The sequence below is a fragment of the Cydia amplana genome, chromosome 5 (genome assembly GCF_948474715.1).
Source record: "Cydia amplana chromosome 5, ilCydAmpl1.1, whole genome shotgun sequence".
Taxonomy (NCBI): domain Eukaryota; kingdom Metazoa; phylum Arthropoda; class Insecta; order Lepidoptera; family Tortricidae; genus Cydia; species Cydia amplana.
In genome coordinates, this window is record NC_086073.1 from 12942623 (window position 1) to 12961043 (window position 18421).

At 37.7% G+C, this 18421-nt stretch overlaps 1 protein-coding gene across 4 annotated transcripts in view; it reads left to right on the top strand.

The window, feature by feature from the left end:
• LOC134648085 (protein muscleblind-like) overlaps window positions 1–18421 on the top strand; it is a 368389-nt gene that overhangs the window by 212047 nt on the left and 137921 nt on the right. The window contains exon 1 of one of the 4 annotated variants that reach the window (XM_063502541.1): window positions 1413–1464. The exons of 2 other annotated variants lie outside the window; for them this stretch is intronic. The gene's annotated coding sequence lies outside the window, so the exon portion shown is untranslated. Of the gene's footprint in view, window positions 1–1412; window positions 1465–18421 lie in introns of those variants that run through there. One more of the 4 variants, XM_063502542.1, reaches the window with a different exon arrangement.

Sequence of the window (18421 nt, forward strand, 5' to 3'; positions counted from 1 at the left end):
AATGAGATTCGGCCAATCGTTACTCTGCCAAACAACCCGTCGGCGAATCGTTGTCGGCGAAACAAAAATCGGCGTAATTTTTCTCGGAATATCAATAGGGCACCCTTATATTTAGTATTGTAGTATTTAAATAAAGCTGACCGCAAATCATAGGAGACAAATAAAGAAATGCACTGAACCACAACTTAGGAATAGGGCTTTAAAATAGACGAGAGCATTGATTACGCTTCATGTCTTACTAATGAAACAAAATGTTTCCTAAAACAATAGTGAACTGCCACTACATTTATATGTTTACCTTGTATACATGTTTAAATGGAAAAGAGCTTAGTGCTCCGACACATGCTGAGTGGTATCCTCTTTGGGACAACCAATAGCATAACTACGAGTATGTAACATGTTTATTATCTATTCATTTTAAGATTTTGTTGTTTCAAATAAATTATTTTCATTTCATATTTCATTCATTTAATTTAATTTCTTAGTTACGAGTATATATAGCAGTTTAGTAGGTGCGAAGCGGACCTGAAGAACTGCCGGTAGTATCGTGCTTAGTGCTTTAATGTGAAGCTGCACGCGACAGTGGCGTTGCCTGGCGTTGCCACCGCGGTTCACTGTTCGCAATATTGGTGTTCAGAACTTATAATAAACAACACCACACTAAGGCTTAACTTATGTATATATAAAAGAATAGTTATTTGTTTTACAAGGGGGCAAAGTTGTTGTTTAACCGCTCGTGCTAATATTGATACCCGAGCAAGCGAAAGATTCAAAAATTGAACCACGAGCGTAGCGAGTGGTTCGAAAAATGTAATCTTAAGCGTTGCGAGGGTTTCAAAGCACGAGGGTTAAACAAAATTTGCCCCCGAGTGAAACACAAAATTTTTCACCACACCAACCCGAAGCAAATATTAAATGTAAAATATCAAACAAAATCACACCAAATCAAATTTAAATGAATGTTATTAAATATTTATCATCCAAAATCATCATTTAAAAGTCAATTCTACCAGCAAACATAAGAAAACAACTCAAAATTTGCATTTGATTACTTTGTCTCACATGTGAATTACTGATAGAAAAGTGCAACTTTGCTATCCGTTTTTGAAGTGCAAAGTAAACCTTTCCAAACTGGTGTGGTAAAAAATCTATTATCATCTTTATTTTTTTTTCTTAAATAGCTGTATAAATGTGCCCGAATTGTATTCTTGAAAGGCATACTTGGCAGGGACTAAAATTTAATGTACTGTGTAGTTTTACAAGTGTTGTGTAAACATTTTATGATTTGGCACTGCAAAGCCAAAACGCTTCTCATATTGTAGTGGTTATAGCAGTAATATTTGTAGGATCATAAAGCTGGCTTATGTGGTCGCGACAATACTCTACTATAACCGCATGTTTCTTATGATATTGTGATCTCTCTTGTTTCAGGTAACCCATTGATTTCGAGACACTAAAACGTCAGTAAGTTATTATTGCATCCATCGTGATATGTCATGTCTATAACAACTGTAGTCTAACGAAATACCACCGGCCTTTCACTCCAAAAATATTCGCATTCTGGTTTTCATTACTATACATGACCAATTCATGCCCGGTTTATATTTGAAACAGTTTTCGTGTGGCATATTCGGGCAAATAGTTTTATGTCGACCATTTTGACTTTTATTTTATTTTTCGTTTATTTTCCCTTGCGCGGCCGTAAAACGTACCTGGCTCGCTCGCGGGGAATAACAGAGCGGGCTCACGAAAAATTTATTATTGAGACCTTTTCGCTCGAGCCCCATCGACAGACATTGCGAAGGCGAAAGTTATGAATGACACATGTTTTGAAATATTACCTGTAGTGAACCTCCCGAGAAGAAAATTTCATTGGATGAAAAGTTTATTTGTCGTGAAATATGTGAGAGTTTTATGAGCGCGGGAGACTTCTACAATGCTACGGATCAAGCAATTTACTTACTTTTCTGTCTGTATTGCGAAGTAATAAGCCTGAAGGATATATTTCGCAAAATAAAAAATGTTAAGGTGCGACAAATTGGATGAGAAAACTTTCTTATTCGATATTTGAGCACCTATGGGCTCTAATGATATGGTTCATGTACATATGTACGTGTGCGAACTCTGGGCACGAATAGGCACTAAAGTGATGATTATTATACAACTTTATTAATGTATAATATTGATACTTTAGTTGATTGAAAATCCTCTATTACTGTATAGAGGTTCGATATCATGTTTAATGTCGAGCCTCTTAAGGTTATTAACTTAAATAATAAACATCGCCTAATAGAGGGGGTGATCCGTTATATAAGTAGTTATGAATTTCACCCACATCTGTTATTTTGATTCAGACCATGATATTATATGTTTGAAAAGACAAATACACACAAATCAATTCTACATAGGTACTTAGTATGCCTAAACAACTGCAAGGAACATACTGTCATTACACTCATTACAAATCAAATCCAAATCAACGCTATTAGACATTTATCATTCAAAATTATCACTAAAAAGTAAATTCCACTAGCGAACATGAGGTAACAATTCAAAATTGCATCTAATTACTTTGCCACTCTTGTAGATAAACTGCATTTTTTCATCACTAATTGAAATATGAAGTAAGCCTTTACGAGTTGTAATTCAAGTGCGAAAAGTAGGAAATTCGCAATGAGTTGCGATACATTTTCAATGCATACGGCCCTTTCAAATTTTCGACATAGGCACATAAGTGCTAATTACCGCACTAGTGCGGTAAAGTAGCACTATATGTATGTTTAATTTATCAAACCATTTAAACATCAACTTGCATTACTTTGTATTGTTGTCAAACGCCGACTTCAACCCTTTAATATCATTCAATGTTTTTACTTAAAGGTACGATAAAATCAGCGTTCGAAAATAAAATAAAGTCGAAAATAGGGATCTCGCGAAGGAACAGATGGCAGGAAATCGAGCATTAAATTGATTGATTCTTAATACCAAGCCAACGCTAGCACAATGAATTAATACGCCAACTGTGTCGCCCAAACCTAAATAAGAGTATCATCGACAGTCAGAGCGCTGCCTATTAATAATTCAGGATTCTTATGCGTACACCGCATTGTTTTAGATGATTTATGAACCTACTTCATTAATTTGAATCTATACTTAGTCACTCACTCGCATGATATTTACATGATTTATGAGTTTTATATTTATCCTGCCACTGACCATCCAGCCTCTAGACATAGCATAGTCGCGCTACCCCCTCTGCCACACATACGGTAGCGTTACTCCATCTTCGAGTCACGCCTACACCGCTTACTTCAGTCGGCGGACCGGGCTCGGTCTAGAAACTTCGGTAGCTCGAAGAAGTTTTTGCTATCAAAAATGCATTATTGTTGTGTCAAATTGTGTGGCAAGAACACTAAAAACTCTGGTGTACAAAAAAATGGCATTTCATTTCACAGGTAAGCCGATTTTTTAGAGATTTGGATAAAAAATATTTTAATTTAAGCGTGTCATCAAATTTGACAGCGCTTGAAACTCGATGACGTCTTTTAAGAAAGTCTCTTTCTATCGCGCTGCATCCGTATACATCCTTTCTTGTCTTTTATTACGTGACATTCCTAAGCCCAAACTAGTGATGTCCATATCCATAGAATGTGATTGTTTATAAGGTAATTCAATTCAAATCGCATAGGTATTTGCGAAAAATTCACTATAAAACAAATAAATAATATGAGAATTACACTTACGGCCAGGTACCAATTTTCCCTTGAACATAAACGATATTGTCAATTCAGCACTACATAGGTACTCGTATTACTTTTAGCGATTATAAAAACATTGCAAATTTAAATTAATCACAAGACCAATTTTATACAAAAACACACGGTTGCAATTTAAAATGCATTATTTTGATTCCATTTTTGTTGAGAATAGTGGGCGTCGGTTTAACTTTTTAATTTTTGCTTTTTTTCTGTGTACGACTGCCAACATGGCAATGATACTTGAACATTCGGCCAAATAATTTAAACTTCATTTAGTTAGATTGCGTTAAATAACATTTCATTTACATAATAACAAATAAATATTTGATTTAAACCATGTAATAACTCTTAATAGAATTATACAGGGTGTTAAATGGGTGGGTATAGTAGGATACCGCGAATACAGGGTGGATTTTCTTTTTGGCTCAGTGAGGGCAGCTACCAGATCCCGTACTGCTACGAGAAAACGGTCTTAAGAGACCTTCCCTCTTCCCTCGATTTCAAATTAATGAAGATTGGCATTTACAGATTTTGGAAAAAACATACAGGATACGAGAAAAAGGTAATTTTTGACAAACTTTTTTTTTATGCCAATGGATCCCATTCCTATTGAGGATCAAAAGCTTGTATGGAAGCAAAAAAAAATTTCCGGCTAGAAAAGCCACAAATCGAGGAAAACTTTTCCCATAATATTTGGCCAATCAGTCCTGCCCTGTTACATTTAAGAACCATAATACTGTATGAAGACATTGCTGTACGAATGATGGGCGAGGTAGAAAATTGTGAATAAAATTTCACATTTTCTCCATAGTAAATGTATGGAAAAAGTTTTTATTAATTTGTGGCTTTTTAGTACATTACCGTAAGTCGACCTCTAGGAAACTATTGATACTGGATAGGAATGGAATCGATTGGCATACAAAAATAGCATGTGAAAAATAAAAGTTTTCATTTTCATTCAAATATTATGGGAAAAGTTTTCCTTTTGCTTCCATACAAGCTTTTGATCCCCAGTAGGAATGGGATCTAATTTGAAATCGAGGGAAGGTCACCTAAGACCGTTTTCTCGTAGCAGTACGGGATCTGGTAGCTGCCCTCACTGAGCCAAAAAGAAAATCCACCCTGTATATAAAGCCGCAACCCGACTGATTAATTGACATAATTGCTCTCCCAGAAGGGGGTTCCTGGGGTATTTGACTTTGATACGGTCGTATAGAGGGGGTGGTTTGGTGACTTCCAGAAAAATCCGACTTTTGGTCTACCGGATTATCCGACTTTTGGTCACTAAACGGTGACAGATACGTGGGAGATGCTCGACCAAATGTCATAGAGGGACGCTGACAGTTTCTGAAGCCGCCATTATTTTTTCAAAATGGCGGATTAAAAATGGCGATCATTTTTCAAAATGCTCCCAGCGCGCTAAAATTTTGGTCACGAAAACTCGGGGTCACCTAGCTGTATTCCTATGGATTTTTTTTAATAAAACCAATATGGCGGTAAAAATGGCCACTTGTTTTTTATGAAAAGCTTCAAAGGTGAGAGATAGGTGGGGGGTGCTCGACCAAATGCCATAGAGGGCCCGAGACAACACAAATTGCATTTAAAAAGTTTCAAATGTACTAACTAACATAAGAACACCTTGTAATACCATGGTTGCAATAAAGAATTATGATTATGATTATGATATGATTTTTTTTTTCAAGTTGGTCTGAGCGCGTTGAGATTTGGCATGCGGCGAGCTTGGGGGCCCAAGATTAGTATGTGAATTATTTTTTATTAACACTCAAAATGGCGGCGGACACGGGCAAAGGAAAATTTCCAAGTAGGTTAAGCGAACCCGAAGGGCGAATATCAGGCTGGGAGGCCGAAGGCTGACCCGCCGAAGGCCCGAAGCCTTCACCCCGACTCCCAAGCGTGCAACCCTCAGTAATTTAAAGCGAGGCCGAAGGGCGAGCGTGAATGAAGTGCTTCCAAGCAGGGATGTTGCGAATATCCGCATCCGCATCTCGTCTCGTCTCGCGCTTCTCTAAATCCCATAAGACGCCTTTTTACCAATAGTTTATTTTTAAATTAATTATATAAAGCAGATACACCTGCTAACGAAACCACAACGTTATGGGTTAATGTTTTCGAACGAACGAATCAACATAGCATTCAAAACATGCTTGCATATTATTACTGTTATTACATTATTGACCGTGATTGACAATGTTATTATTCAACGTGTCACATCACTAGCGCCCGGCAGATATTTCTGTCTGACGCCCACGTGTGTTTGAACGGACCAATCACGGCACGGGACTCGCTCACCTCGTCCCCCGCACCCCTGTATTTTTGGCAGCATCGGTTTCATGAAAGAATTGGCCTAAGTTGAGTCTAGAGGCTGGATGGTCAGTGTATCCTGCATTATCTACGTTCCACGCCAGACCACAGAATAAATAATAGTACTAAGTACAGAAGACTCACTCTCTAACAAAACGCGTCTGTTACGATCAGCACAGATATGGCCGCTAGGTGGCGACAGCGCCACGCGCGGCTTATGGCTTTCCCCAAAATTGGGGCCGGAACGGATGTACTTTTAGCTACCTGTAGCAAAGCGACGAAATCACGGAGTGAGACACGCCTGGCCAGACATAAATATTCACTATATTATTACAGTTTAATCAGATGCTAAAGTGTAAACTGTAAACACATCTTTAGGGTTGGTTGTAAATAAAAACTTGAATAAGTAGTCCACTATACTCGTACCAATAAATTTAAGTATTTTCCAACTCACTTGATTTTTTAATTTGTTAAATTCAAAATCTAAAATTAAATAATAGATACGCTATTTACAGCTCTCATACACCTAAAACATAAAATGTTGATTCACACACATGCACATAATTAATTTGAGACTTTTAAGCCTAGAATCGCATTAAACTATTTGTCCATTTTACAAGTAAAGCTCCAATATCACATAGCCTTACCGCCTCAATCGAAGATATTGTCAGACACAGCGACATCTGTCCGACGCATGTTCTTAAACACTAATACATCCGGTCTGCTCATAGTCAACAAGATAACAGCAATCCATAATAAACAGAGCAATTTAATTTAAATTCGTTTAAAACAAATAGAAATATTTCAAAGAATCATTTGGTCCGGTAATGCAATTCCGTCATTAGCTGTAGGCCAGAGCAAAAGGATACGTTATTGTGGGAAATTAGCGCCAACCCGCCTCGTCCCGCGCCCGTTGTCCGGAGCACATTCCCGAGAGACCTCTGACACAATGAGAAAATTGTTGCATGGAGTGGTGACCGTTTTATTTTATTTTTTTCCGCCAATTATGAAATTTCGCGTGGATCGCGAGAACCACCTGCCACAAGCGTATTCTCCCGAGGGCACCAGACCGCCGCTTTGTTCCTGGTTAGCTAGAGAAAGTTCTAATTTCACTTTTACTTTCACAGCCTTGTATCTGGACTGCATCGTTGGGAAAAAGTTGCTGTTTGTTGTTATTAGCTGTTTGCTTGAAGGGTGGTTGTTTTAAAAAGCGGCCAAGTGCGAGTCGCACTCGCCCATGAAGGGTACCGTATTTAGGGAATTTATGACGTATTAAAAAAAAACTACTTACTACATCTCGTTCAAACCAATTTTCGGTGGAAGTTTGCATCGTAATGTACATCATATATTTTTTTTAGTTTTATCATTCTCTTATTAGGGTTCCGTAGCCAAATGGCAATAAACGGAACCCTTATAGATTCGTCATGTCTGTCTGTCTGTCTGTCCGTCTGTCCGTCTGTCCGTCTGTCTGTCCGTCCGTATGTCACAGCCACTTTTCTCCGAAACTATAAGAACTATACTGTTGAAACTTGGTAAGTAGATGTATTCTGTGAACCGCATTAAGATTTTCACACAAAAATAGAAAAAAAACAATAAATTTTTGGGGTTCCCCATACTTCGAACTGAAACTCAAAATTTTTTTTTTCATCAAACCCATACGTGTGGGGTATCTATGGATAGGTCTTTAAAAATGATATTGAGGTTTCTAATATCATTTTTTTCTAAACTGAATAGTTTGCGCGAGAGACACTTCCAAAGTGGTAAAATGTGTGTCCCCCCCCCCCCCTGTAACTTCTAAAATAAGAGAATGATAAAACTAAAAAAAATATATGATGTACATTACCATGTAAACTTCCACCGAAAATTGGTTTGAACGAGATCTAGTAAGTAGTTTTTTTTTTATACGTCATAAATCGCCTAAATACGGAACCCTTCATGGGCGAGTCCGACTCGCACTTGGCCGCTTTTTTTTAGAAGTTACAGGGGGGGGGCACATATTACCACTTTGGAAGTGTCTCTCGCGCAAACTATTCAGTTTAGAAAAAAATTATATTAGAAACCTCAATATTATTTTTGAAGACCTATCCATAGATACCCCACACGTATGGGTTTGATGAAAAAAAATCTTTTGAGTTTCAGTTCTAAGTATGGGGAACCCCCAAAATTTATTGTTTTTTTTTTCTATTTTTGTGTGTAAATCTTAATGCGGTTCACAGAATACATCTACTTACCAAGTTTCAACAGTATAGTTCTTATAGTTTCGGAAAAAAGTGGCTGTGACATACGGACGGACAGACAGACAGACAGACATGACGAATCCATAAGGGTTCCGTTTTTTGCCATTTGGCTACGGAACCCTAAAAATCGAGTGGGAAAATGTCATACACATCAAAGCCTTGGAGGATACAACTAAACGGAGTAGCCATTGACAGGCTTTCCCCTCTGTCGAAAATAGGCGGCCAACGGTCATACACAATGTATGGACTGACGTTTATCTGACATGGCTATTTTTACGTTACGCATACATTTGACGGTCCCCTCCCCCGCAAAAATCAGCAGACTGTTTTGTACAGAAAATTACAGACATGGCGTCTCCGTTTGATTATATCCTCCAAGATCAAAGCAGACAAGTTTTATTTGAATACTTACTCTGCTAATTACAGAGTATTCAAATAAAACTTGTCTGCTTTGATGTGTTACATCACCAGTAAATTATTCAACATCATACTAAAATTTTGACAGATACTTCATAAGTGGGAATCGTGATCAGTGGCGTGCACTTCATAAAGGCAAAAAGGCACTGCCTACCCTACTATAATTCCGATATCTATCCTTTTAAACTACTTTAATTTATACTTGATCGTATCTGTAATCTATAAAACATTCTAAAAAATTAATAAGCGCTCCATCTACCGGTGTCCGTTGTCGTCATCTATAATTCTACGCAACGAAGTTTACACCACGCGGGCCACGCGGCACTAGCGCCGCTGCGCGCCTGCCGCCTTGCACGGCAAAGACAGAAAACATTTCGGCCTAAACCTTTCTATGTGTGCATGTCCGTGAGTCGTAGTTACGCGGTAACAGTGTAGTGGACCTTCCTATAAATACGAGCACACAATGATACACGTAATGCACACATTTAGACGCTGATAGGCAGCGCCTATCGTTCGAATCCTTAACGATGAAGGCCGAAGGTTTCCGAATAGTTCCGATGCGATGCATGATTACGTGACTATTTTAAAAAGTAGCATTTTTTATGGTAACTTAGTATAAAGACGAGACTACTTTTTTATTCGTTTAGTTTACTTATTTATTTACATTTTTTTATTATTTTGTTTTGGTGAGATAACGATAACAGTTACCGGCAATTAGAATAATTGTGATTAGTGAAAATATGGATATTTTAAATTGTGAACGTTGTACGGTGTGTGTGTGTGTGTGTGTACCGACTATTAAAAATTATGCATACTCAAAGCTTTCTTTTAGCAAAAAAAAAGTGATTGAAAAGGGCCGGTGAACATCGGAATTGCAGTTAACACAAACAAGTGGTAAAGTAAAATCAATCAGTTTTCGTATATTTGCCGTGGTTAATTACATACTTAATTACGTACGTCATTATTAACCGACTTGACAAGGATGTGAAACTGAAACCATCACGGATTTTTGTTGGTAAGCTAGTAAGACTGTTAGTAGCTCTTATTTTAAGGGTTCCGTACCCAAAGGGTAAAAACGGGACCCTATTACTAAGACTCCGCTGTCCATCCGTCCATCTGTCTGTCACCAGGCTTTATCTCATGAACCGTGATAGCTAGGCAGTTGAAATTTTCACAGATGATGTATTTCTGTTGCCGCTATAACAACAAATACTAAAAACAGAATATAATAAATATTTAAGTGGTGTTCACATACAACAAACGTGATTTTTTTGCAGTTTTTTGCGTAATGGTACGGAACGCTTCGTGCGCGAGTCCAACTCGCACTTGGCCGGTTTTTTTTTGCCTACCCAGTCTCAAATCTCTGTGCACGCCACTGATCGTGATAGCAATAAATAAAAGGGAATAAGTTTCGAGCCCCGACACGCAGTAATGAAATGTCGAACAGACGTCGATAACTAAACCTCAAACGTCCAGACGTTTATAAAGACAAGGGTTGATTTTGATTTGAAGTGTCATTAATGAAATGTAGGGCACTGGGTTAAATCGTTTTCGGTATCTTTTCATTGATTTATTGTTATATTTTGTCATCCAGTGAATGGTGATGAATAAATAGGTAATGCTCAAGATTTTGTGCAATTTTTTTATTCATTTTTCTTATCCTTTTTGTAATTTTATGTTTGGCACTACAAAGCTATAAACATATATTAACATATGTCAGTTGCACATGCTTCTTTTATTTTTACAGCTGTTCCTGGCTGTAAATGGATTTTTCAGTTAATTACTTTCCTTTGAAATATGTTTTATTATCACAATCTTATCATTGTTATTCTTATGCTTCAACGGACCTCCAAGTTTCAAATCTCCTTATTGCTATTCTGAAAATCATACTTCACAGTCACAAAAAATGGGTTACTTATCAATAAAAATGTATTTCATCGATCGACAAACCGCACGACACGCAATTAGTGGATCAGAATGATCGAGCACTGCTTCCCGCGACCGAGTGGTCTGAGTCACCGTCCGATTTCGCGGAACCCAGGCCACCCTCCGGCAGGGGTGCGTAATGACAGACCGACGACGGCGACTGCTGGGCGTCCGAAACGTGCCCACCCAGTCCACGTGCAAAACTACCCTTTAAACCACAGCAGTAAACTCCAATTCCGCAAACTATACTACCCCCATCAGTGCGTGTTTGTATGCAGCCTTTCAATCGGCTGTTATTTTGATAAATATGCATGAAGTCGCGAAACCGGCGACGCGGGTAACATAAAACGCCATCGTGAAAATTTAATGATATTTCCTGGTAACCCTGTAATGAGTCATGTCCGTCGAAGGGTTAATTTTGTAAGTGTGACGTAATATTTTTTGCAGCGTCTTGCACAAGGGTCGTTATTGATATGCCCCATTGTTATAACGTAGGGCAATTAAGTAGCACCCTATTTAATTACAAGAGGCAGGTTATGAAAAATTAATTTCATTTGTTTAATTTTTTCATTATAATTTTCTTCTCAATTTCTTTATTTATTTAAACTACGAAACCGTTGTACGAGTAGGTATCTCAGCCATCTCAGGCTGAGTTAATATATGTTCTGTAAAGACCAAAGTAGAAAGGCATTTATTAATTTTGTTTATCATTGCTTATTTTTAGAAATTCTATTTCTTGATGATGAAACGTAATAGAAGAAGTATTAGATAAATTTTCAGCTTGCCTCAAGTACCTGCTCTAAATTGTCTACCAGTTCTCCAGCTAATACGGCAGTAGGTATTAAGAGAAGGATAGTAAGGGGCAGTTTTAGGACTTCTACGCGGACGAAGTCGAGGGCAGAGCTAAATAATTATAATGATAAAATATAAGTAGTTTAATTTTAGCTCTTAACTACTTGCTTGGAATTGGAACCACAACATTGTACAGAGGGCCTACCGCGAACCACGTTCGACGTGTTACCTCCCTGTCACACTTACGTACGAATTTACAAGTGCGACAGAGAGGCGACATGTCGAACGTGGTTCGCGGTAGGCGCTCAGTATTGATAATATGCAGTACGCTGATTACCATCAGTAATTTTACATTCACTTCTTTTGGGCCTTGGCCGACGTACGGTGATTCAGAAATATAACATTCTATCCACCAATGAGAATGATGAAAGTAGGTACCTGTGCATTGTGCACGGCCTCCGGTTTAATGATATCCGATTCAAGAAAGTCTTGATTCTTGAGCCGTGCCAAATTAATGCAAGGCTGTCTGTCAATCTGCTTAATATGCCCGAATAAAATGCAAATGCAAAAACCGTCAATGTTATATCTACAGCGCAACAATATGGTAACACCGCTAGAACCGTCATATTTCCAAAGAAATTTTGAAGATTATGATGGTGTTGGTATTGCCACATCATCCTTCTGCTGATTTAAGTACTTACATGACGAACTTTAACAATCAACATGCTTCATAGAAACTAATAAAGCGAGCTAAAAGTAAAGATAATTATTCAATGTAAACAAATTTAGTTTAGCAGAATTAAAAAAAAATTCGCGGCTACTTTACACTTACAGCCACCTCGTACCAATTTGGTTGAAACTACTTAAGCATTAGGAATATAACCCCTTGAAAGTAGTAAAACCGGGCAAAAATCTCAAGAGATTTTTAAAGTAGTAAATACTTTTAATTTTTGAACGAAAATCCGCTTTAATTAAACAAGCAACGAATCGGTCCTCGTGTCCCCGAGCATCTTGGACGAGCTCGCAAGGGCTCTTTCGCAAAACTGGTTTGTTAGTCTACGCCACTGCACCGCCCCCGCCGTCTGCCGGCCATGCTTGTGTGCATTTAAGGTCAGGCTTTTGCCAAACTTTATTCGCGATAATAAAATACATGGCTTTATCGTTTGAGCATGGTGTTAAGGTAATAAAGGATTTTAACATAACTTTCAAGCTTTTGTGTGGCAAATGCTTTAAATATACAGGAGATCTTTTCGGGATTTACATAACGATTATTTTACAGTAACCGTGATATTGTGTGACTGCAATCTGCGGGCAACAAATACTGCTTTGAGGAACTCGTTTATTCTTTTATTATGTAGTTTCATTTATTCAAAAGCTAGCTCTAATAGCTCAAGACTAACGACAGGTTCGTAATGATTGTATCGGGCGGAGTCGGTATAGTTACGAGTAGAACATGGTATCCGCAATTTATACTGTAACGCCAAAGTTACAATATTTTTCAATCTGGTTAAATTTCTTAGCACCTACTAACAAAAATATGTTAACATTAGCCTAGCTTTAATTTAAAACTCGTTTAAATAATTTAAGTATTTAAACCTTCGTCATATTTAACGATTCGTGCCATTTTCAGGTCACACGTTGCGTAATGTATCACAAACACCATTCGGAAAGCAAAATAACATTTTTAAAATCTCTTGTCTCTTTATTTGTACTCAAATATTGTTAATCTTAATGTTTACAGATCGGTGCACAGGGAGATACTATACCTGCGTGCGTAAATGATATTCATCTGGGCTGTCGTTTTAACTGGCGTGACAGACTGTTATTGCTCGAATTTACCCGATGCCAGGGTTTTGCTTGGAATAGCACAACAAATTACTCGTAAATTAGCAGTAGGTTTGTTTTTTAAAAGTGGCTATATGTAATTGAGATAAGAGATGATAAGCGAGAGGGACAACACTAATTTGTAGTTATTTCGTGTTGTAACTTCAATAATGTAAAAAGGTTACCCTAATAAATGTTGTTTTAACTAAGTACTAAATGTTGCCACAAAAATAAAGACCTGTTCATATAGAATTATATCACGTTATCACTCCTCAAATTTCTACATATTATCACATCAATACGGATAGGAAATTGAAAGCTGAATGTTAGAAACGACTGTCTGAGCATTGACTTCGGACACCAGCCGTCACTGTTATTGAATCTATATTTAAACAAGAAACGAACTTCGAAGTAAAAATTGCTCCAGTGAAATTGTTACACTAGCATATTACGTGCTAGTCGTGCTATTTTTACATTTGCCTTAAATCGAGCTGATTCGCCGTACGTACGCATATAACCGCTTGCGCTAGGTGAAGTTGATTTCCAATCCCTAGGTAGACGTTATCTGCCAGAGCCAGCCAATTTCAACTCCCACATTTCTTCTTAATTTCGCAAAGGAATGGTCTAATTTTATCTGGCAGCTACATTTTCCAAACATTATATTCGTACATAAGTATTTTAATATTTTGGAAATAAAATAAGTAGTGATTATATAGTTAATCATGAATCCACCGAAAATTGTACTCTTTAAGTGTACCTAACCAGATATAAAATTATTATAAGGAATTGGATTTTCGCACCTGATTCTATTTTCTTTATTAATCAAAATTACACAAAACACATACAAATAGGAAGGAAAAAAGAGATATAAGAGGAGATATAAAATGTACGTTTCAATTTGTCATCAAGACCATTTCCATATGAACTGACTCCAATGTGGCACTCTGCGAACGTTCATTAGTTCCAGACTTATAGCTCCATTTCTAATGTCAGTGCATAATGCATGTCTAATTTCACGTTTTCGACTGTTCTGCAGATTAGTGACGTGAATTACGCGGCATAGTTTACGTAGACTGGTGCAAATTAGATAAGTATAGGTATATAGGCGTGTACCGCGTGCGAGTTCGGCGCAAACTGTATTTGCGCGGGCGCCGGAGAAAGTACCTACACCGGCGCTGCTCCACTTTCCACTATAGACAAGCGTTATATTTCAATATAATACAGCTACACATTATATTATTCTAAGATAACTTGAAAATAAACGAGTTGTTCTGAATATCCTTCGCTCTGCTGCAAGCAGTAACGGTATGCGTTCGTATTTGTGATGATGTTGTGTTACGCGATACTATTGGTCTACCTGATATTATGTTAAAGTAGAAATCCTTGGTTGTGGTCTGATTAGTGTGTTGATATCAATTGCATTAGCTGCTGCGCAGATCGGTATCTCGGAACATGTTACTGCCTATGAACTGGTATTGCATAACGCAACAGAAACACGGGTATGTAGGTATATTTATGCTGTAATTTTCGTACTGTAATTGGCAAAGTTACTTAGTGCGTCTTAAGAAAGAGATTATGAAGTAAGTACTACTTGGGTAACTGCTAGTGGGCTAGATTTAATGTGCGTGCGGCGCCTCAAGTCTGCGACGCGACATGCTCATGAATCCTCTTGCTTTATCGCTTCTATACTACATATATCTTTATATGTTTACTATAAATTCCTGTCTTCGTTCAACATGAAGAATTGCACTTCGGTTTATGTACTTTTTATGCTTGCTTACCTAATTAACTATGTTTCTTTTACATTTACCTTTCTTGCGAGTACTCGTATGATTGCAAATTGTTTATTGGGTTTTATTGACATTTCGCCATTTACCTCGCACATGTTTTTCCCGTCTAATTAGAAGTTTATGCTCGTATGTCGGTTGTCGTATTAGCTAGAATAGCATTAGCTAGCTTGGGCACAGCTAATTCGCGCTCTACAGACAAAATGCAGATAGCGCTGAATAACGTGTATATATTTAGAAAACATTGGACCTCGTGTTTAAAGCTCGTGCTTGCAGATATTTCTCTTTAGATTTGTGAAACATAGGTAAGTTTTTTTATCGTATGCCATGCATAATATAGGTCAATCAAAGCTATGCTAGGTTGTTAAGTCAGGTAATAAAATCAAGTTTGTCACCTTCAGCTTTTTAAAATAATGCACGAAGTGTGTTGACTGTTGAATGATTTGATAATGGAATTTTGTCACAAAAGGGACTTTATTATTAATCAATCAAATTATTTTAAAAAACGATATGAGCCCTGTTCAAGCCACGTGTGTTTATTGATGCGTATTGTAGGTGCCCAGTGCCCAAGGCAAGACGAACCTCTGAAAACTTGGTCCAGGGGTCTGTCCTGTTTAATCTCAGCTGCTGCAACCTCCGCTACACTCCAATGGAGCCATTTGCATGCGCCTCGTGGGCGAGTCCGCCTACCCACGTAACACGGCTCGTAAATTTTGTCCTTTTACTTGCAAGGAGGGATTTTTTTCCCGAGAAGCAGATGCCCATTTTTCCGTAAGGGGCTAATTTATAGGATGTTGCGACTGAAGCTATAAAAGTCTTCGAATTAAAAGTCAGCGTCCGGAATGTGAGCGTTGACCTCTTTTCTAAAGTGGTAGCGAAAACTCGGTTTTTATTCGTAGGTAGTGCCTACCAGTACCTGTCGGCGCCTATGGGGGGTTTGAATTTCAGCTCGTTGTTTTGTTTAATTTAGTTTTTGTGGTCTCACGCCAGGCGAGCTTACACTGCAGTGTGCAGGACTGAATCTTATGTGTTTAATAAACAAAATACTGATGAATGGGGAGAATACATACATAGATTGACCTGGTCATAAAATAAGCAAAGCTTGTACAGTCAGCATCAAATAGATAGTGACGGCTAAAGTCGCCAAATATATCGGAACACATCATTATTTCTATGGTAACAAAGGTGTGTTACGATCTATTTGGCCACTTTGGCCGTTACTATATATTTGATATGCTGACTGTAAGTACTATGAGTAGGCGTTAGGTGATTAGGTGATTATGTACCTATATAGTTACAGGTTGAAGGTACAAATATTTCTATCTCGGGATCAAATATTTTTGCACATAACTCTTAACCAAATTTTATCTCATTGCAATACTAATAAATAAATAGATTTGTGTAGTTTCGTAGGCAGGGTCACTATCACTACTGGCTAGTCTAAAGTGGCTGTTAAAAATAGAATTGTCTGGTTGTAATTGAGAGAGTAACGAACGAAGTAACGAGCTCGGGATCGATACAATCGGAAAGACCATTCGCGGCATGGGCTCGATTCACTTTCTAGTTAACGGGCTCTATTGTTAGTCTCCTCTAATGCATCCAATGTAAATGTCATTCTTCGTGGAAATTACTTATCGGAAAATGGAATTTTAGAGACTGTTTTTTTGGCGAGAATAGCGTTGCAACGGGGAGAGCTTAAGTGGAGTAAAAATTACGCACTGAAAGTCAGAAAATAATTGCGAATAAAAGGCAATTATTTAATTAGTTTAAAAAAGTATTTTCTATAATTTATTTTGTTTTCAGTCGGTATTACTTGAACAAATAAGCTACAAAGGAAAAAAATAACAGTGGTAACAGTAAAATGCATTAATAAGGATTGGATTAATATTACCTAATAATGTGCTAATGCTGAATGTCATGCCGTGCGTCGCGGAATGTCCTTTTTTTCTGAAAAATCCTCATTACAACAGTACGTTACTTATCTATATTCACACTACAACTAATGTTACCTATGCTGATATTTAGCAAATGAACACGTTTTATTCTAAGAAAAGACCAATGCGTTTATGTTACAGTGGTCGATGTTGCAATAACCGCACTGACTCATACTTTTGGCTATTACGGCTCCAAGGCTAAGTGAGCCACTGCATATTGACCGAGTTAAATAGTTTCCACTGCTATCAAATTGCAGTATTAAACAAGATTGTAACTTGGTCGGCGTTGAAATTAGGACCTTAGCAAACTGCTGGCCTCTTATTTAATTATACGACTGTTTCAATAATCTCATGTTCTCGCTTCGGTGGTCAGTTAGTTAGGCATGGAGTTGGAATTGGTTTAGTGAGGTGATTTGTTTAGCGACGGTTTGCATGGTATACAAAAGAATTGAATGCCACGCTGCCTAAGTGGGAGAGAACAAAGAAGCACACCCTTAAAACAGATTCACGAACCGCGACGAGGAGACTCACTCGATTACTCAGCGTGTAATTTTGTATCAGGCCGGAGACTTGAGTAATAAGACTAATAAGTCTATCAATAAATATTTATAGGAGACACGTTTTCAGTCTCTCCGCACCGACGAACACTAAAACAACTCTAGGCTGTCTAACTTTTAACTTTGTTAGCGATGAAACAATCCCAAATTAGCTTAATTTAGGTACCTATTTTGTAGTAGTAGTAGTAAACACTTTATTGCACAAACCAAGTAGCTGGTACATAACACAGAGGGAATACAGGACATCCTCAGTCCAGTTTTGTGTCCGCTTTTTGTGCATATATACCTATTTATTTCGTAGTTGTATACTTATTGGTATGTTTAAATCCCAATACAATAATACAATTTACAAAGTATAAAATGAGGAATATAAATAAATACATACCAACCTACTTACTCAGTCTGTTGAACAGACTGTTATGACTACGTCATTCGTATCAAATAAAAAGCATTGCTCAAGGACTCACGCTTAGTCATCTGGCCGGCCATCAAGTCAATTTAAGGCGTAGTTTCTATTTGTAGCCTAAATCTGATACGATGCGTTCGCAAACAGATTAGTTGGCATGCAATTAGAGTGCTAGGCTTGCGGTGCCCGCTAAGTGCCACCCGGCGGATTACGCCTTCGTGTTTGCTCACCGTCCAAGTGGACGTTTAGCGATCACCTCTCTAATACGCTTTGTTCGTTTATAGATCGCTGAACCATTAATTAGCCTGGACCAAACCTAACCACAATGACTATAATTGATTAGTTGAAGCTATAGAGTATAGAGTATTTGTTATTAAGATTGATTCTGAGTTTACGTACCTTACAGGGTGGCCCTAAAATAGGTGGACATTTTTACCACGGTAACTTGTTAATAATTTTAA